This window comes from Onychostoma macrolepis, chromosome 25, assembly GCF_012432095.1.
Source record: "Onychostoma macrolepis isolate SWU-2019 chromosome 25, ASM1243209v1, whole genome shotgun sequence".
NCBI lineage: Eukaryota > Metazoa > Chordata > Actinopteri > Cypriniformes > Cyprinidae > Onychostoma > Onychostoma macrolepis.
This window is the reverse complement of record NC_081179.1, coordinates 5,166,996-5,189,680: the sequence shown is the minus strand read 5'-3', so window position 1 is coordinate 5,189,680 and position 22,685 is coordinate 5,166,996. Positions and strand designations below refer to the sequence as shown.

The window sequence follows — 22,685 nt, the reverse complement described above, 5'->3', positions numbered from 1 at the left end:
GTAACCATGTCCCGATGGAGAGGATGGCACCGGCCGGGCTGATGGTGCTAGTGCATGAGCTCGGACTATGTCAGAATATAGCTAGCCAATTTTTTAAATTGAAAACCGTCAACTAAAAGATTACTTCGCCTGAATGATTAAACAGTTTCATTTAAAATGACGAATATTTAGGGCAACTTTTATTAGAAAACGTGCACATTATAATCCATTACTATCTTGGAAACAAAAACAGAGGCCATTTTTACTTTGGTACACAAAACCCAAATGATAGTGTAGGTCACGTATACTTAGAATTTGTTGTTGATTTGAGCAAATAAGTCAGAAGTCTGAAGTCAGAAAGAGCTTTATTACCAAGTATGTTTACACACACAAGGAATCTGACTTGATGATAGGAGCTTCCAGTGCAGAAGAAAGTACAGACATAGTGCAAACATACAAGATAGTGCTGACATACATAGGAATAACACAGTACAGATGGAATTTAACACTAATATAAGAAAAACTGAAAATTAAATAATGCACTCTATACAGAAGTAATGATACAGAGTAAATTTTAAGTTATGTCATGACATATTGTCAAGTATGGTGACCCATACTCGAAATGGTGCTCTGCATTTAACCCATCCAAGTGCACACACACAGCAGTGAGTAGTGAACAAGTGCACACACACACAGTGAACACACACCCGGAGCAGTGGGCAGCCTTGCTCCAGCGCCCGAAGAGCAATTTGGGGTTCGGTGCCTTGCTCAAGGGCACCTAAGTCATGGTATCGAAGGTGGAGAGAGTGCTGTTCATTCACAATCCCCACCTTCAATTCCTGCTGGCGCTAGAATCAAACCAGCAACCTTCAGGTTACAAGCCCGACTCCCTAACCATTAGGCCACGACTACCCCCTGAAATTTATTAACATTTATTTGTTAATGAAACAAATAACATGAAACAAGTAACACAGTATCTGTTCTTTAGTCTTCTGATGAAGCAGGATGTTGAAACACTGACGTCTTCAGATTCCCAGAGTCTCTTTGGTCACCTGACATCCGAGCAGGGCATTCCCCGCACACACACACTGAGACAGATCGCCCACTGAAACACACACACAAATCATCAGTGTGTGTCAAAGAACTGAAGAGATCTGCTCAAACGTCTCTTGATGAACGCTGACTGAATGAATGTGGTCTGGAATGGAGATCTCACCTTTCTGAGAGCCGATCCATGACGCTGCCTTCATGGCCACAAACTGCCACTCCACCTGCTGCTCTATTTTACAGCCGTATAACCAGATCAGAGCCAGGAGAGTGGCCCATACTGACCCATCCACCTGTGTACAGACCATCATCCACTGCATTTGTTACTGGACACTGCACACAATCAATCATCGCTGTCTTATTATTTCATCACATCTCTCACCTGTGCTGGTTTCTGATTGGTCAGCTCATCCTCCGTCTTCCCAAACACATCAGCCAGTGTGGCGTCCAGATCCCAGCAGCCGGACGCCTTTTGGAGAGAAACCAGCTGCAGTAACAGGTCCTTCTGGAGCTCAGGAGCAGCTAAACACACATATACGCAAACATACAAGAATATAATAAAAATAATTCACTACTACACATTTGTATGTCAAATAACATCTCAATTAAGAGCCAATTAACATCTTGTGAGGTGAAAAGCTGTGTCTAAGTAAAAGAAACAAATCTATCATTAACGTGTTTTAACTTTAACAGTCACTTCTGGCCAAAAAATGAGCACATAATCCATAATAACACTTCCTCCAGAGTGATCAAAATCCACTGACATTTGTTTAGAACTATTTTGGACTTTTAGCTTATAAACGGTGCTTGATCAGTCCATATTTCTCTCCTGCTTCAGACGAGACAATGTTTTCACTGGAGAAAGCAATATTACAATTGTGTGTGTGTGTGTGTGTGTGTGTGTGTACCATCATTCTTGCTTTCAGAGTCTGTCTGATCAGACGGGGCAGTCGCAATCGCAGAACCTCGGTGGAAGAAATTCCGGATCCCTGCAAATGACAATAATGATCATTAACATTTGTGACATTTGTATCTCGCATTTAGTGACGATGTGTATTCATTGTGTTACTTGTCATGAATCTGATCTTCTGTTCGGGTGCAGTCACTCAAAAAACAACAAACAGAATATGAACATGACAACAACCATTCATTTAAGGTTGTTACTCGTCTCCGCAAACCCTCTTTTGGTGTCTACTGTCAGGATTTACTAAAGACACGAAATAAACATTAGCGCTGAAAAGGTGTGGACAGTTATTTTTGTGGCTGATCCTATTACTGCATATGCATTTGTAGGAGTTTACCTTTCAGATGCAAGATTTATGGGAGAAGAATATGATTTACTAAGCTTTGCACTACACAATTTACTGGTATCTGTGCCATTATTTACAGCCCAGAAAAAGCATGTCTTAAACCCAGACGCTAATTTGTGCTGCTCTTGGTAGTTTGTGTTGGTTATTATGTAAATGATCTGACTGCATCTGTGTTCTTTATTTCGCGCATTGTCAGTAGATCAGTGACAGAACTTTGCTCTCCTATCGGCGCTTTTATGGGATTGCGCTAATTTGCCCTGTTTAGCAAATCTGGCCCCTAGTATCTAAAAACCTTCAGCAGTGTAAATGCCTGTTCAAATGAGTTTAAGCCCGTCTTCCGCTCTCGTTTTCAGGTTCAAGTCACGTGAAAGGGCCTTTCAGTGATTTATTCTCTACATCTGACTAAGTCTGGCTCACTTACCTTCTGGTACCCACTTAGACATTTTTAAGAATGATCGCTCTTTGAAAGCTCTCAGACCTTTCCACTTTGGGAAGTGAAACGATTGCTCTTCTCCACAATCTGTCAAAACATTCAGACATTGAGGAATAAGAAACAAGAACAAACACAAATAAATATATATGTAAAGAAGCAAAACAACCAAGCAAACAAGAAATGCTCTTTAAGACTTTGTTCTCTTACATGCAAATTGTGACCCACGGGTTACTACGTGATCTGAAGAAAAAAAAAAAAAATATGATATTACATATGATTTCACATCTTAAATTCATTCTGCAGTCACTAATGTTATGATCCATTAAAACTCATCTTTGATAATTATAATAACATATTTAAATGTTTTTCTCTTGTGAAAATAATTTTTCATGCCATTATGTGGCTTGAATATAACTCTACAACCCTTACCTCATTTAGCATCCATGGATTAATAAATATGCAAATTAGTCCATGCCTCCACTCACTCACATCAGCTCAGGCTCTCCACTCCACTTTCACTGTGTTAACTGCAGTAGTAAACGCTACATAATGGCAATACTGAATTAATTCAGCCAAACTGTATATGTTTGAACCAAAAACTGATTCTGAAGGAGAAGAGGAACAATCTCAGACAGCTACCTCCTAAAAATCAACATCCTTAGGTAGAAAAAAAAACGCTTTGAACATCATAGAAAGTCATTTCATCATAACATCATATATATAACTCACCCACTATATTGCTATATGTACCTGAAATTTTTTCTGTTCCTTCTTGACGGTGTTTTTTTGCTCAATGAGTTGATATGCTGATGATATGAAAATCCCCACCCCCGCAAGCTGATGAGATTGGTTACATGTTTGTGATGTTAGGAAACAGTGGCTATTTCAAACCATATCTTTGACGCTCTTTGGTAGTCTGCCGTTTTAAGGTGAAAATGCTCAGCAATGGTGTTGAATGATGAATTTGCGCATGGTCTGTCTGTAAATATAGTAAAAACACTAGAAAGACATGTAAAAATGTTAAAACTTGATTTTTAAATGAGTATTCCAAGATGTCAGACTCATTCTCCTCACATATGTGAAATTTCTGTGACTCTACCAGTTGTCCTATGGCTGCACGAGACAAGAACATATTTTTATATAATTTCTTCTGTCAAAAAAAAGAGATATAGATATATTTCCTCCTCTCCTGCTGCAAAAGGACAAGGACGCTTTCCTGACACATATCACACATGTGCACTTCAATAAGCTGATGGAATGCAGGTGTTTACATGCCACGTGAAATCAAGGTAAAGAGCAAAAATCTTTATGCTTAAATAACAGATTGTTGTTTGCCTTACCACAATTTGCTTGCATCAGGGCAATTACTAAAGACAAATCTGAAAAACATTTGATTTCATAAACATCAAATAATCAAGTGACAGTAAAAGCGATTTATACACACACAATCCTTGAGAGCACTAACCGCGTGTCGGCACTCTTCTCTGCAGCAGGGGTCCTTTCACAGTCTGTCTGCTGTCTTTATTCACAGCAATGAAGGCTGTATGAACACTGCTCACTCCTGCCTGAACACTGAGCTCCACCATCCTGCTCCTGATGCCCTCAACACCTGCAGCACCGGACCTCTCCTCCTGCTCCAGAGAACGGATCAGGGTCCGAGCCGCCAGCCGGTGAATGGACAACCTGCAGAAACATGGAGGAAAACTGTGAATGTTGTTGGATTAGAAAAGCAAAGAGCTGATTCAACTGCAGCTGAAAATCTAAAATAATTAAAATAGAATATATTTTATTAGAATTATATTTTAATATATGTCGAACTGACATTCGGTGATGATTCAACAACTAGGACGGGAGCACTTTTCGATTGTATCTCTCAATAAATATAAACAAAATAAATAAAGCATTACTTATTTGACAGTAAGTAACTCGGGATGCAGAGATATTAATTCTGGCCAATAACAATAAGCCAATAATTATTATTATCTTACAGCTGAAAACCAATAAATGGCTGATATTAAAAAGCTATATTATTCTGTCAAAAAAACAATACACTAAATTGATAATAAACCAAAAATATGGGTAACTATTCATTTTACAAATTTAAAAAAAAAAAAAAGAATTAAGTCCTCATTAAATAAATTAGTTATAAATAATACTTAAACTATAAAATAATGAGTGTTTAATTATATAAAACCATATTTGTCAACTTGATCCAGATAAAATAAATCACTGATATGGTCCTGATATATTATGCATCCATTTGATTATGATATTATGGTGTAAATTTACCCGTTTGTGTTACTTGTACTGGTTATAATTCTATAGTGAAAATTACTGTTGGCAACAAAAGGCCTTATTTCTAGTTTCATCATTTAAAAGGTATTTTAGGTGAGTTGGTCTGAATCATAAATGTTGTTGTCAGCGTTTATATGTGTGTTTGTGTGTGTTACCCTGTTTCTTCAGTTGGTTTGAGGCAGAAGTGGAGCTGGTTTGTTACTGGTTGATCTTTAAGACTGTATTTGACTGTCACTGTTCCTCAGAGCCTCCTGAACTCTATGAGAGAGAGAAAATGTAGATGACAAATGAGAAACACTGGTATAATTGTCATTAAAGAATCACATGCTAAATCTTCTCACCTCTCCTTTAAGCTGGGCATAAATGAGTGCCCTTTGACCCTGGAAGAGCACACTGATGGGTGGAGACAGTGTGTCAACAGTAACACCGTCTGGAAGGATCCAATCCACAGAGATATTAACCACAGCGGGCTGCAGCGCAAACCTGAGCGACTGCATCACCTGATATAGTTTGAAGAGAAAGAGAAACCATTGAGACATTTGACCAGGAAACATTTGTGTCTGTGAAATCCAGTGGAGAGCTTTACTTTGGGCTGCATGCGGTCGCTGTCTGTGATGAACTGAGCGTGACCAGATCCCTCCCTGGCCATTCCTGTGATGAGGGCGGCACTCGCACCCTCACCAATCCCGAATGAGAAACACCTGAAGACACAAACTCTGTTACTGTTAGTGATGAAGATATGAATGATGGACAGATCAAACCCAGCAGACCTTTACCTGTGAGAGTGAGCGTGACTTTTCACCAGATCCAGCACCGCTTTAGTGTTTCCCACCTCTCCATCAGTGAAGATGAACAGCTGAAGAGAGAAAAACATCTGAGTCTTAAACCATGTTTATACTTTTACACAAATTCCAGAATGTCGTTCAGGTGCACAGTGAGGTGTTGTACCTGTCTGGGGTGATCGGGGTAACAGGGCTGACTGTAGATGTGTTTTAGAGGCTGTAATATCTCTGTGCCGCCCATGTCTGCTTCGATTTCCTTCACTCTCTTCAGAGCCTGATCCATTGTGTCCTGATTGTACTCAACACCCTGACTGCAAAGACACAGAAAAACATCTCATCTCCTCTGACACATTTCAATACTGAATATCTATGAATGAAGATCTAGACACTAACGGGAAGAAGTTCTCAAAATCAGAGCCAAATCCATAGATATTGAAGTAGCATCCCATGGGCAGACTCTTCAACAGTAACAGCAGAGTGTCCTACAGAGAGACATGGATAGAAAGTCAACATGAGGACAAAACTACAGCATTTATTACAGCACACAAAATACATCATAACTATTGTATTTATATATACATTATAACTATTTATCTTTTTTGCTGTCTTAGTGAGGACACTGCATAGACTTCCATTGATTTTATATCAGGTTAATTATATTTTTATCAGCTAACCCAACCCCTACCCCTCACAGAAACATATGCAGAACACTAGATTTAAATAAAAACATCTTTTGGCTGATTCATAAGCCTTTTTAACTAGTGAGGAGGACCAGTAAAATGTCCTCACTAGTGGGTTGTCATCATATACACACACACACATGCAAAACACACCAGTGTTTCAGGAGTTTAGGACACAGAATAGAATAGAAACATGCTTATTCCATAATTGTTTTATAATATATTTGGGTTCATGTACATGCTTTATTTTTGAAGATTAACTGTTTTTTTCCAAGGCACTGTTAGATGCCAGTGTTTCTTGACATATTTGCTATGCAAAGACTTGATTTCAAAAACAGTGTTATAGCTATTAAACTATATAATCACCCCGCCCCTCTCTGAAACCCCTTACAAACCCCCTACCTCCTGAAACATGGAACTTTTTTTGTGCAATCGAAGTGTGCTACACACAGGTGAGTGGGCCTGTACAAACCACCTGTAGTAGCACACTCTCCTCCTCTATGCACACTAGTCACTTTTCACACACACTGCTGTGTGTATACATATCCCACAAAAAGACTCAGTAATATTCTGTACGTATGTTTACATGCTCGTGCACTACAAATCATCCTGCGCTGTTCCCCAGCCAGATGCTGACTCACAATGTTCTCTTCGCACATGTACAGTATTTATCTGAAGCACTCGTATAGTTTGTATAGTTTGTACTTTTTAGTTTTTGTATAGGTAAAAATTTTTTTATATATAATATATTTATAGTCAAAATCTATCAGTAGGATAGTTGTGTATAGTTTTATATTGTTTTACTTCATTGCTGTATGCCTGTATTTATGTAGCACCGTGGTCCTGTGAGGCACGACATTTCGTTCCACTGTATGCCCCCGCATGTAGCGGAATGACAATAAAGCTCAACTTGACTTGACTTGACTATATTATGATTTTAAATCTGTATTTAACCTCAGAACGATCTCAAAGTAAAAAGAGGTGCTAAAGTCTGATTTTTGTGGTGGCTGTCTTTTAAAATTAAATTATTATAATCTTAATTCTAGTGATGAAGGATTTTGAAAGTCTGACAGTAATCAGCGTTGAGCACTACTGTAAGGTTAACCCTGCCTGCTTTAAATGTTAGAAAATGATTAACAGTTGAACATATTCATTAGAAATTTAGAAAAGTAATCTAAAAGTAATCAAATGTAATTAGTTACATTACTTTAATAAAGTAATTGAAATAGTTACACTACTCATTCCATTTTAAATAGAGTAACTTGTAATCTGTAACCTATTACATTTCCAAAGTTACTTTCCCAAAACTGATTAAATCTTACCTTTGCACTTTCAATGCGCATCTTTGCTCCCTTCCCATGATGCATCAAGCAGTCCATACTGCCTGATCTGTCAATCACAAAAACAAACTCGCCTCGAGTTGCCAGTGATGACATCACTTCCTCTGGGAACTCTGGGTACAAAGTTATCATGACCACTGGGTCCCTCATCAGAGAACCTGAAAAAGAGAGAAAGAGTCAGTAACAGCTTAATCACTCAATCCCATAATCCCAGTGATCTGCAGGTCCTACCTGGCGGGGCGGTGGTCACTCCTGCCTCCACTATAGCAGAGGGCTGATGGGTATCCTGATAGTACACAAACAGCTCAACGTCCTTATCAAACATGTGACCAGGACTCAGATTCACCTACACACACAAACAACACATGCATAAACCTGCTCTGCTCACACATCCAGATAAACACATGAAGACACACAGTACCGTAGCCTGAGTGTGATCAGAGTGGAGGAACACTAGAGGATCCAGAGTGCAGTTGGACTCTAGTTTGGAGATGGGCTTGAGAGCTCACATGAACACTGAGAGTCAGCGTAGGGAACAGCTCCTGATGAAATCTCTGAGACTATACCAGCAGCTGAACCTGACACAGACACAGAGAGTGTTAGAATCAGCTTCTCTGCTCTAATAAAGTGTGTGTCAGAGCTGCTGTAGGACCTGCTGGTGTGTATCGGGGTTGAGGACAGCCGGCAGACAGAAGCGCAGCGAGTGGTCGGCCTGCACAGCGAGCTCGGTGGCGTAGATGATGGTGACGGCAGCGTTCTGACCCGCCGACAGACACCCGACACTCAGTCTGAACACATCAGGACTCTCTGCGCCTTCTTCCAACAGAAACGCCTGCTGACCCGAACTCACAGCGTCATCATACTGATCCCTCGCCTGCAGGATACAGTTTTGTTAAATGGTGATGTGTAGCATAAATATCTAAATAAATGTTCTGTGGGTTTGTATCTGGACTCACGGTTTCTCTGTCCTGCACCTCTGCCACAATCTCCTGCTCTCCGATCTTGGCACTGAAGTGGCAGACAGCAGCATCAGCAGGCAGAGGGAGGACGAACAAGGCCTCCAGGGGGCGCTCTTCCTCATTCACATACTGCAGAGTGGAGGAGACTGTGGCTACATGATCCTGAACCAGAACCTCCACTGAGATGCTCTTCAGAGGCACTGAGTCACACAAACCAACACAACATCACAAACACACCTCACAAAGAGAACGGGGTGTGACTACATGCAGCAGTTGACCGTTGAAAAATAATTTTCTTGTCCTCTAAGAAAAACATAAATTTTCTGTTAAATATTGAGATAGCATTAGTAATATATATCAAAACATTTCAGCTATCCTACACATTGCAAAAGTTTTAATTTAAGAAACCGGTAACACCAAACATGTGAATTCATACCTGGTTCATATTTCTCAGTCACAAGACCGGAGATCTCCATTCTGCCGCTCCGTTAGACGAAATTACAATTTTAATTCAAATCGAAAGTGAAACAAAAACAGCGAAACCACTGCGTTTATATCTGCCTCAGATCTTCACAGATAGACACGAAATTATTAAATCAGTGTTTCTGAACGTTTCTATGCGGTCAAAGTCCCTGAATCACCGCTGAGTCAGAGGATCAACAGTATAGTGAAGTCATGCCTCATGAATATTAATTGAGTTGAACGCAGAAGCGCCGTGACCACGTTTGATTCATGAATATTAATTTAGTAATGTTCCGCACGCAGTGCTCCGAGTATGCAGGGTTTTGATCGTGTGAAGCTTCAACAACTGAATGGATAATTCTTTGATTAAGGTAATGTTCCTCTCGCCTTTTCGAAAAACAATCATTCTAATTATAATGAAAAAATACTATGGTAATTAATTTACAGTAAATACTACAGTGTTTTTGAACCATACTATAGTAAAGTACTTGAATTATTTGTTGTGGTAATTCTATAGTTGCTGTGGTAATATAACAAACAACTATAGTAATATAAACAAATTACTTTACCCAATACTGTACTAAGTTTTCTACAACTATATTCTACTACAATACACTACAGTTTACTGTAGTAAAAACTAAAGTATACTACAGTATTTATTAGTTTATCAGTTCACTATAGTTAATATTACAGTATGCTGTAGCATTCATTAACAAAGTGTATATAATATATACAGTATAATACACTTTACTATAGTATGGTTCAAAAACACTATAGTATTTACTATAAATTACTATAGCATTTTTTCATGTGATATTTTAGAAACGCTTCTATAACATCTCCTTGCTTTTTCCTAATTTTAACTGTCTTGAAATGTTGAAAACCATATTTAGCACTCTAAACATGATTCTGCCGCTGTGAGAAAGTATCCTCAGTGATTGAGGACCAACAGCTTTAGTAAATCACTGACAGACAAACAAAAACCAGGAGTATAAAGTTGTCTAAAAAATAAATTTTATTCAAATTATTTTGCATTTCAAAATAGTAAAAACACAGAAGAGTTTTTATATGTGACCTGCTCCATTTAAATGATTATCTTGGACAGGGCCGTCCTTTGGGCGGTGCAACTGGTGGTGTGAGGGGGCCCCGCGGGGAACGGACCGACGCGATCGTGAACGGAACCGAAACGCGATCTGAAATTTAGGAAAAACAGCATTTAAATGATAATTTTGCTACAGTTTTTGCTTGGACATGTTAAACATATCTAATCAATTTGGGTAATACATTTTCATTTTCATTTTGCAACTTATAAAGCTTTAAAATGTTTTTAATTTGCTAGTTAAAACTAGTGCCATTTTACATATTGCATTTCAAATTGAATTTAGCTACACATATGCTCCCATAGAAAACGCCCCCTTGGTACAAATTAAATTTTTGTTAAAAATCTAATAACATGAAAGCTCTGGACATTTTTCATACTTGGTTTATAATTCATGTCATTGTCACTAAAACTTTAAAAACTACTCTAGACACACTAAACTTTTGTTTTGCAGAAAAAGAATTACACAGTCCTTAAGGGGGGGGACTTTTCCCCCACTCTACCCTGGCTATATATATTTTTTTTTTACTTTAGTAGATAAATCTCAAATGGTGCAGGTCACACATATTTAGAATTTACTGTAGATTTGAGCAAATAAAAATGGACTAAATGTTATGAAACATGTAACGGATTAACGATAAATGTAACAGTATCTGTTCTTTGGACTTCTGATGAATCAGGATGTAGAAACATAGATGTCTTCAGATTCCCAGAGTCTCTTTGGTCACCTGACATCCGAGCAGGACATTCCCCGCACACACACACTGAGACAGATCGCCCACTGAAACACACACACACACTCAAATCATCAGTGTGTGTCAAAGAACTGAAGAGATCTGCTCAAACGTCTCTTGATGAACGCTGACTGAATGAATGTAATCTGGAATGGAGATCTCACCTTTCTGAGAGCCGATCCATGACGCTGCCTTCATGGCCACAAACTGCCACTCCACCTGCTGCTCTATTTTACAGCCGTATAACCAGATCAGAGCCAGGAGAGTGGCCCATACTGACCCATCCACCTGTGTACAGACCATCATCCACTGCATTTGTTACTGGACACTGCACACAATCAATCATCGCTGTCTTATTATTTCATCACATCTCTCACCTGTGCTGGTTTCTGATTGGTCAGCTCATCCTCCATCTTCCCAAACACATCAGCCAGTGTGGCGTCCAGATCCCAGCAGCCGGACGCCTTTTGGAGAGAAACCAGCTGCAGTAACGGGTCCTTCTGAAGCTCAGGAGCAGCTGAACAGCACAATTTGTATGTTTACTGAAATAACCGTTTTAGCATTTACCATTTATTTATCATGGAGTAATGCTTCTCTTTTTCTTTTTCTTTTTTTTAAAGAATAGCAGGTAGTTGTAAAGAAATAGTTCAACCAAAAATAAAAAATTGCTGAGAATGTACTCACCCTCAGCATGTTCAAGACGACTTTGTATCATTTTGCAAGCAGAAATGGAACCGAGCCGACGGGCAAGTACAGGCCTCTTAGAACGATGGCTGAAGAAATTCTGGATCTCTGCAAATGACATCAATGATCGTTAACCATGAGGTGATGCTGCATTTGTGTTGCACATTTAGTGAGATTAAGTGACGCTGTGTATTCATTGTGTTACTTGTCATGAATCCGTTCTTCTGTTTGGGTGCACTCACTAAAAAAGAAAAAGAAAAAGAAAAGATCTCTAAAATGGAAACTATATGTTTTTCTTGCTTAAAGATTAACAGACAGAACATTTCCACAGAAATGAACACATTATGGCAGCAAAATTATATATATTATATATTTATATATCTTAAAACCTTCAGCAGTGTTAATGCCTGTTTAAATGAATTTAAGTCTTTAGTTGTGATCAGGATCAAATCAAATTTTGACTAGTAGTGTATAAATAACAGACTGCTGTTTTTCTTACCATATGCTGCCAGGGAACATTTTAGAAGTAAATCTGAAAAACATTTGATTTCGCATCTTTATGAGGTGAACACATCAAATGTAAACATCAAATAGTCAAGTGACAGTAAATGTGATTTATACACACAATCAGAGCACAATTTACATGTTTACTGAAATAACCGTTTTGCTGCTGAAAGTGCAATTAAATGAAGCTGTCTCAATTATTTATCAAGGAGTAATGTTTTTTCTTCATGCCTTTAAATTTATGCGACTCTACCAGGTGTCCTATAGCTGCACGAGATAAGAACATATTTTTATCAAATTTCTTCTGTCAAAAAATAAATAAATAAATAAATAAAATAGTCGGTAGTTTGAGATATATTTCCTCCTCTCCTGCTGCAAAACACTTGCTGTGGCTGGATGTGCTTAAATCTGCCACAAGGACGCTTTGTACTTAAATAAGAGATTGTTGTCTTACCACAATTTGCTTGCATCAGGGCATCTGAAAAACATTTATTTTCACATCTTAATGTAAACATAAAATAGTCAAGTCACAGTAAAAGTGATTTTATACACACAACAGCACTAACCGTATGTCGGCACTCTTCTCTGCAGCAGGGGTCCTTTCACAGTCTGTCTGCTGTCTTTATTCACAGCAATGAAGGCTGTATGAACACTGCTCACTCCTGCCTGAACACTGAGCTCCACCATCCTGCTCCTGATGCCCTCAACACCTGCAGCACCGGACCTCTCCTCCTGCTCCAGAGAACGGATCAGGGTCCGAGCCGCCAGCCGGTGAATGGACAACCTGCAGAAACATGGAGGAAATGTGTTGAATTAGAAAAACAAACAGTTGATGTCACTCCAATTCAGTGTGTTTCTGTGTGTTACCCTGTTTCTTCAGTTGGTTTGAGGCAGAAGTGGAGCTGGTTTGTTACTGGTTGATCTTTAAGACTGTATTTGACTGACACTGTTCCCTCAGAGCCTCCTGAACTCTGTAAGAAAGTGAAAAGGCAAATTTTTATAAGCAAAACAAATAAGAAACACTGGTATAATTGTCATTAAAGAAACACATGGTAAATCATCTCACCTCTCCTTTAAGTTGGGCATAAATGAGTGCCCTTTGACCCTGGAAGAGCACACTGATGGGTGGAGACAGTGTGTCAACAGTAACACCGTCTGGAAGGATCCAATCCACAGAGATATTAACCACAGCGGGCTGCATCGCAAACCTGAGCGACTGCATCACCTGATATAGTTTGAAGAGAAAGAGAAACCATTGAGACATTTGACCAGGAAACATTTGAGTCTGTGAAATCCAGTGGAGAGCTTTACTTTGGGCTGCATGCGGTCGCTGTCTGTGATGAACTGAGCGTGACCAGATCCCTCCCTGGCCATTCCTGTGATGAGGGCGGCACTCGCACCCTCACCAATCCCGAATGAGAAACACCTGAAGACACAATAAACTCTGTTACTGTTAGTGATGAAGATATGAATGATGGACAGATCAAACCCAGCAGACCTTTACCTGTGAGAGTGAGCGTGACTTTTCACCAGATCCAGCACCTCTTTAGTGTTTCCCACCTCTCCATCGGTGAAGATGAACAGCTGAAGAGAGAACAATAATTTATATCAGAATGAGCAGACTATAGTTTACAGGTTGCCAGACTTCAAGCCAACCACTTGATCAAAGCTTTAAATATTCTGTTTTTAGATATTTTCAAGAATTTACCCAGACTCATGCATTGGCTTCTAGAGACCCTGCTCTCAGCCTTTAAAATTTACATTACTCTAGCACTAAATATTTATCTCTAAAATTACTGTTTCCTTTATCTGTCACTCTACTTCTGTGTAATGTGCATGTGTGTTCAAAGAAGTTTTGAAGTTTGATAATGACTCACTTCCTGTTAAGACAAGCTGTACATAATGTCATTAATTACAGTAAATAATTCAGGTGCACAGTGAGGTGTTGTACCTGTCTGGGGTGATCGGGGTAACAGGGCTGACTGTAGATGTGTTTTAGAGGCTGTAATATCTCTGTGCCACCCATGTCTGCTTGCATTTCCTTCACTCTCTTCAGAGCCTGATCCATTGTGTCCTGATTGTACTCAACACTCTGACTGCAAAGACACAGAAAAACATCTCATCTCCTCTGACACATTTCAAAACTGAATATCTATGAATGAAGATCTAGATACTAACGGGAAGAAGTTCTCAAAATCAGAGCCAAATCCATAGATATTGAAGTAGCATCCCACGGGCAGACTCTTCAACAGTAACAGCAGAGTGTCCTACAGAGAGACATGGATAGATACTCAAGTGTGTCTCTTCTGAATATACATCAACAGAGCAAAAACCACAAATTAAATCTTACCTTTGCACTTTCTATGCGCATTTGTGCTCCTTTCCCTTGATGCATCATGCAGTCCATACTGCCTGATCTGTCAATCACAAAAACAAACTCACCTTGAGTTGCCAGTGATTTCATCACTTCCTCTGGGAACTCTGGGTACAAACTTATCATGACCACTGGGTCCCTCATCAGAGAACCTGAAAAAGAGAGAAAGAGTCAGTGACAGCTTGATCACTCAATCACATAATCCCAGTTCAATCCCATGATCCTCTACCTGGCGGGGCAGTGGTCACTCCTGCCTCCACTATAGCAGAGGGCTGATGGGTATCCTGATAGTACACAAACAGCTCAATGTCCTTATCAAACATGTGACCAGGACTCAGATTCACCTACACACACAAACAACACATGCATAAACCTGCTCTGCTCACACATCCAGATAAACACATGAAGACACACAGTACCGTAGCCTGAGTGTGATCAGAGTGGAGGAACACTAGAGGATCCAGAGTGCAGTTGGACTCTAGTTTGGAGATGGGCTTCGGAGAGCTCACATGAACACTGAGAGTCAGCGTGTAGGGAACAGCTCCTGATGAAATCTCTGAGACTATACCAGCAGCTGAACCTGACACAGACACAGAGAGTGTTAGAATCAGCTTCTCTGCTCTAATAAAGTGTGTGTCAGAGCTGCTGTAGGACCTGCTGGTGTGTATCGGGGGTTGAGGACAGCCGGCAGACAGAAGCGCAGCGAGTGGTCGGCCTGCACAGCGAGCTCGGTGACGTAGATGATGGTGACGGCAGCGTTCTGACCCGCCGACAGACACCCGACACTCAGTCTGAACACATCAGGACTCTCTGCGCTCTCTTCCAACAGAAACGCCTGCTGACCCGAACTCACAGCGTCATCATACTGATCCCTCGCCTGCAGGATACAGTTTTGTTAAATGGTGATGTGTAGCATGAATATCTAAATAAATGTTCTGTGGGTTTGTATCTGGACTCACGGTTTCTCTGTCCTGCACCTCTGCCACAATCTCCTGCTCTCCGATCTTGGCACTGAAGTGGCAGACAGCAGCATCAGCAGGCAGAGGGAGGACGAACAAGGCCTCCAGGGGGCGCTCTTCCTCATTCACATACTGCAGAGTGGAGGAGACTGTGGCTACATGATCCTGAACCAGAACCTCCACTGAGATGCTCTTCAGAGGCACTGAGTCACACAAACCAACACAACATCACAAACACAGCAGAATAACATTACAAAGAAACTTTCTGACTGATTTTTACTTCGGCTGTGATTGGTTCATGTGATAAATCTCGCCTCTTGTGTTCGTACGCATTCACGAATCAGTCTGAATGAACAATATAATGGTGTTAATGGGAAGACTACAGTCTTAAAAAAGTAAGTAAACAACACACACTAAGATATAACCACTTTGTAACGTCAAAATAGTGAGCAGCTTGGTGAAATTTAAAGTAAATCTCTGTGTCTGCAACCAATAATTACCGAACTTTGATGACTGATGATCCGAAAAATAAAAAAATAGTTAGAAGTCAACTGTTAAAAAGAATAGGTGAACATAAGTTCACAAATAAAATATATAGTTTAAATCGTTACTGCCTCAAGTGAAAAAATGCTTAAAAACACTAACTTGATGTAATTCATACTTGGCTTTAATAAACAGGATATTGATTACATTATTAATGTAAAAATATTAAAAAAAAAATTTTTCTTTCTTTCTTCATTTTTCTGATAATGTAAGTAATGTTTATTTAATCAAGAAAATGTGACTGGGACATGAATTTACATTTGATTTAAAAAAAAAAAGATCCAGAAATCCAGAACACCACTGCACACCACTGATATATGGGTCATTCCTGGTATTCAGTAACATTTTGACTTCATAATGTTTGGGGGGGGGAAAGGTACATGTTTTTCATGTTTTTAGCATTCTACCAAAATAGTAACATGTTTAACTACCGTATTAGGAATACATATTGGTCAAGCTCAGGGACTCAAAAAATAATAATTATGGGTAGATTATTCAGACACTGGCTGTGAAAGTATTCCACCCTGTTAGGGACATATACATAGTTATCACAAAATGTTAATAATGTAAATGTTAAACAATAATGAGCTTTTCATGGATAGTATAGGTCCCTTGTGCCATAGTAGTATTTTTATTCTTGAAACAATAACAAAACAATTGTTAAGATATGCCTTGATTATTAAAAACAGGTGGTACTTTGTGCCCATTTTTGCCAACAGGATGGTAAATAATACAACAATTTTGCTCAAAAACATATATATGCTGTTAATACTCCTCACCTGACAAAATAACCCAAAAGTATGCCAAACATTCAAAATATTATTTAACATGTCTAGTCTAACAGGGTGGAATGGAGCACAACAGGGTGGAACACCAGTGTTAACAGGTTCTAACAGTGGATGAGCTTTCCATTATTGTCCTGCATGGTTTGCCATCTGTAATGTGTGTAACTGCGCCTATATAATATTGTTTCAAAACTATACAAATTTCCAGATTTCCTTTCGGAGCTATAGCTATGTGGTGTAAAAAATTTTTAAAGAACCATCATTTGTTAGAGTGTAGGTAATATACAGAAATAAAGTTATCAAATACTTTACAGTTTTAACGGCATGAAATATAAATTAAAACTGCAGTCCGTAACTTGCCGTGTCGAGGCAAAACTTTGTCGTTTGAAACCTACAATTGCAGTTACTTGCTGAATCTTCATTACGTGGGTTGTGCTCCGGCATGGCTCCAGAGCGGATGAATCTGTTTTGAGGAGTATGTGTGGCTGTCAGTCACCGCACCGGTGTGGATACTGTACTTAGGAATCACAGATTCTCGCCTACGTCTTGGAATATATGACCCAAATAAGAATTTTCACCGGAGATTATCATCAGAACAAGTAAGTAACAAGTCTGCCATGTTTGTTCTGACCAACTGAGGAAAAAAAGCATTACAAGAAATTGCTCTACCAATGGTGATTAAATCTAACGATTAATTAGCTCATGTCACATCAAACCATGCAAATTATTATTGTTGTTATACTTTGTTCTCAAAATGTTAATATTAACATCAGTATTGCATGACTATGTGTATATAGTGTGTATTAGAATGTAGATTTCAATTTCTGTAAAGTCTCATCTCTAATTGTCATACCATTCGAATTTTATATTAAGAAATTCTTTTAACCCAAAAAGCTAATTATTCTTCCTTCGAACTGGTTCTCTTTAAAATACAAATCCTGTGTAATCCCAGGCTATCTGTAATCAGATGCACATTTAAATCATAAACACATAATCCTTTCTGGATTACAATCCACCATCAAAATGATAAATGTAATCAATCTTTATGTTTACAGATGTGTAAACATAAAGCAGCAAATTGGAGCAGCATGCTCAAATTTCCCATGAAAACCTACCTGTACCACTCAAATTAGAAAACATTATTATAAGCTTACCGTTGTGAATCAGGCTAAAGGCAATAGTTTTGAACACTGGCTGGTTATGTACTTGCTAAAATATTGATTTCAGATCATTTTGAACAAAAAAAAAAATGCGGACTGCAGCTTTAAACATAGACTAATCCATATTATAGCTACAATTATCTCTGTTACCTTTGTTCTTCGATTTGATACCTTTGTTTGCTGCTGTGATTTTAAAGGGGTCATCAGATGCCCGTTTTCCACAAGTTGATATGATTCTTTAAGGTCTTAATTAAAAGTCTATAACATACTTTGGTTAAAAAAATTGTATGGTAGTGTAAAAAACACCTTTTTAAACCTGTCAAAATAAGCTCTGTTTTCAGCAATCCATTTTTTAGTCCATGTTGCTTTAAATGCTAATGAGCTCTGCTGACCTCTCTTCTGTGGGGTGACGAGTAATACTGTTTACTTTAGCCGCGAAACTGGCTAACTAGCACATTATTGGGAAAGGCGATTTGCAAAGATTCATAAAAAACCCTTATACTCACTTCTTCTGTAGGTGAGGCTAGACCACGAATGATTCGCGCGAACATAGATGCATTTAGGCAGATCGGGGATCGGCGTATTCACTTCAAAATGAAAGTACGTTAACGTTAATCCTCTGCGTCTTCAGCGGCTCAGATGTCAGCAGTAAATGACGACTGCTATATTCATTATTACATCCAACAACAAGGCACTTCAATCGCTTAATCGGAGACTTTGTCTTCCCCTGCACCGGAGTTGACACAAAAGAGGACAGCTCTCAGCTCACTCAGGGCAGGTCTAAGGTAAGACGGTCTTGTCAATCAACTATGGTAGGAGCGGCCTGTACAGAATTACGTCATTCTGACAGGAATCTCAGAACAGCCTGATTTGAGAAAGAGGATTTTAAAATAGGGATTTAAAAAAAAAACACTGCGTGGATTTTTATAATTATAGGATAGATGTTGTGTACACACACTTCCAACACACATTTATGTTCAAACAACTTGAAAAGTGAATTTTGCATCTGATGACCCCTTTAAGACTGGGGTCTGCTGCACATGACGTCAGGCGCATCTCATTTTCTCACAACACTTTAAGTTAATTTAAGACATTATTTAACTAATTTAAGACTGCACTTATGAGGATACCTGACAAAACAGCATTAAATATTTTTATACGTCCACACGAAGCCAGAGCTTTACCTATCTGATCTTTTTTTCCCCTCATCTCAAGAAATATCTGCGTACACACGAAACCGACTCAAAACGATGTAGTATACATGCCAGACCAGCATGTGGCGCTTGCCACAGAGATACACTAAAAATGGAGAAAAAGACTTGGACTATGCGCATAAACCTTGCGCGTGGTATACAAACAAACATGGAACAATACATTTATTAATCTGTCTTAATGTTAGTTAAAAAAAGACAATCGTTCAGTGTTTGTTCATGTCTGACTAGAGGCGAGACGTGGGGTGATGACATCATCGTTTCACAAAATATACGGATTGGCTGTCCACACGAAACGCAAGGGTGTTGTTTTCAGATTTATCCACTCTGGGACCCGGTTTCAAAAAACAGCGGTTTCACTCTCCCAAAACGCATATACAGCTAAACGCGTCTCCGTGTGGACGGGGCCTTTGTCTCCCCTGTGACCTAGTTTTCCCAGTCTGTATAATTAGTCATTCTGTTCACCTGGTGTCTTGTTAATTATCCCATTAGTTCCCTTTGTCTGGCTCATGTTTATAAACCCTCAGTTCTGCCTTAGTCTTCGTCTGTTCTCTTCTATGTTAATTTGGTTTCTGTGCCTGTTCTCCTGTATTTATCTTATTAAAAGACTTTTCTTTGATCTCCTTCGTGCTTGTACAGTTTGTACCACCATCACGTGACACACTATTGGGTGGTATTTTTTGTCTTCCTCCAAGCTCAGGTTCTCTACCAGAGACCTGGGAGCTTAAGGGTTCTTCACAGTAATTTATATATACAGTGGGGAAAATAATTATTTGATCCCCTGCTGATTTTGTAAGTTTGCCTGCTTAAAAAAAAAAGAAGGGTTTATCATTTTTATGGTAGGTTTATTTTAACTGATAGAGACTTTATTTTAAAAAAAGATTTACATTTTAGTAAGTCAAATAAGTATTTGATCCCCAAGCAAAACATGACTTAGTACTTGGTGCAGAAACCCTTGTTGGCAAGCACAGAGGTAAGACGTCCTGTACCCTTAGCAGAGAAACAGCCCCAAAGCATGGTGTTTCCACCTCCGTGCTTGACTGTAGGGATGGTGTTCTTGGGGTGATAGTCAGCATTTCTTTTCCTCCAAACACGACGAGTCGAGTTGATGCCAAAGAGATCAATTTTAGTCTCATCTGACCACAGCACAGTCTCCCAAGCCTTCTCTGAATCATTTATATGTTCACTGGCAGGGCCTGTACATGTGCAAGCTCCTTCCGTGCAGTTCTGGGCTGATCCCTCACCTTTCTCATGATCATCCTTACCCCATGAGGTGACATCTTGCATGGAGCTCCAGACTGAGGGCGATTGATGGTTATTTTGTATTTCTTCCATTTCCAAATAATCGCACCAACAGTTGTCTACTTCTTACCAAGGTTCTTGCTGATGGTCTTGTAGCCCATTCCAGCCTTGTGCAGATCTACAATCTTGTCCCTGATGTCCTTTGACAGCTCTTTGGTCTTGCCCATGGTAGTGGAGAGGCTGGAATGGAAGATACAGACTCCATGGACAGGTGTCTTTTATACACACAACGTGCTGAAATTAGGAGTGTCTTCTTAAAGCGACAGGACTAATCTGTGTTCCACATGTGCACATAACCAATCTGTGGGAGCCAAAATTCCCGCTGGTTGGTAGGGGATCAAATACTTATTTTACTTACTAAAATGTAAATCTTTTTTTAACATTTGTATGCTGCTTTTTTCTTAATTTTTTATTTATTTATTTATTTTTTTTTTTTTGATATTCTGTCTCTATCAGTTAAAATAAACCTACCATAAAAATTATAAACCCTTCTTTTTTTTTCTTTTTTTATGGGCAAACTTACAAAATCAGCAGGGGATAAAATAAATATTTTCCCCACTGTATATTTATATATAATATATGCACATATATAGAATTTGCAATATACACTAAATACTATTTATTCTATTAGATTTTCCACCCTGTTAGTTTTACATTAAAATAGGAATGTATGCAGATTCCACCCAGTTAGGTTTATAAACTAAACCTAACAGGGTGAAAATTTTTGAGCTAAGTTAGCCGTATCTCTTTGAGTGATCAACATTTAGCTCACTAACCTTCTACAGATAAACATAACGTTTATAACCATTTCAGATAAGTTTTTACATTTTTTGACTGGACAAACATTCTCCATAACATAGCCAAACAGGGTGGAATGTTAAGAGTGTGACAGTAAGCGGATAACTTAAAAAAAGGTAGGAGTGAGAGTTGACACTTTCCTCAGTTCGTATTCCAGCGGGAAAAATAAACAATATAACTTCCTGAAAATGGTCTCAATAGAATTGTAGTTTATTTTGAAAGGCGAGAAAGTGCGTGGAAGATGACATTAGTGACCAAAAAAAAAAAACTATAGTTTCAAAATTTATATGTATGATTAGATGCAGTTTACCCTAGTCTATAACATAATTTGAAAATATTTTGAGGTTTTTATCATTTCATGGTTTATATTTCTTGTGGAAGTTGATTACTTTGCACTGAGGACATGATAAAATTGAAATAAAAGTGTGTAAAATACAAAATAGTATTTATTTTTAATATGTCACCTGTTTAAGTGATAAAGACCTTTAGGCTACTATATAATTTAAGCCATTTCTGACAAATATGTGACTCATTCTAGAGAAAAATAAAGTAAATCATAGAGACAGAAAAGTCACTGTATAACAGCAATGACCCATATATATATATATATAGGTTTAAGAGAAACAAAGGAGAAAAGACGTACAACTTCACCCTTATGACATTAAGAAAAACACCTTTTCGGTTAAAATTACTTTCATTATATAGACAAAGCCCTCGCCACAGATTGTAAGGAAAAAACACCTAAAGTCTGATTAATTTAGGAAACAGGTAACAGCAACAGTAAACAGCTGAATTCATACCTGGCTCATTTTTCTCAGTCACGAGACCACAGATCTCCATTCTCACACTCCGTCTGTTTACTTCAAATCGAAACTGAAACTCAAACACCGAAACTGCTGCCTTGAAACCGGCCTCAAATCTTTACAAGCCGATTACTATATCGAGTAAATCAGTGTTTTTGAAAGTTTCTAATGATGTTTAGGGAAATGGTGAGATGATTTCCAGACGTCGCTCAATGACCGCTTTAGTAGACCATAGTGGACTGTATAAAGTCGTGCCTAATGAATATTAATTGCTTCGTGCTCCGTTTACACTCCTGCGTTCTCGTTTAAAAACAGCGTTTTAGAATGAAAACGATCCTCATCTACACTGACGTTTCAGAAACGATCTCCGTCTACACCACACAACAGAAAACGCATGTCACGTGACCATTAGATACAATTACAACCACAGGGGTTAAAGCAA

At 38.8% G+C, this 22,685-nt stretch overlaps 1 pseudogene; it reads right to left on the bottom strand.

Annotated features, from left to right (window-relative positions):
* Positions 1-327: 327 nt before the first annotated feature.
* Positions 328-22,614, bottom strand: LOC131534848 (von Willebrand factor A domain-containing protein 5A-like; annotated as a pseudogene).
* Between the last annotated feature and the right edge of the window lie 71 nt (positions 22,615-22,685).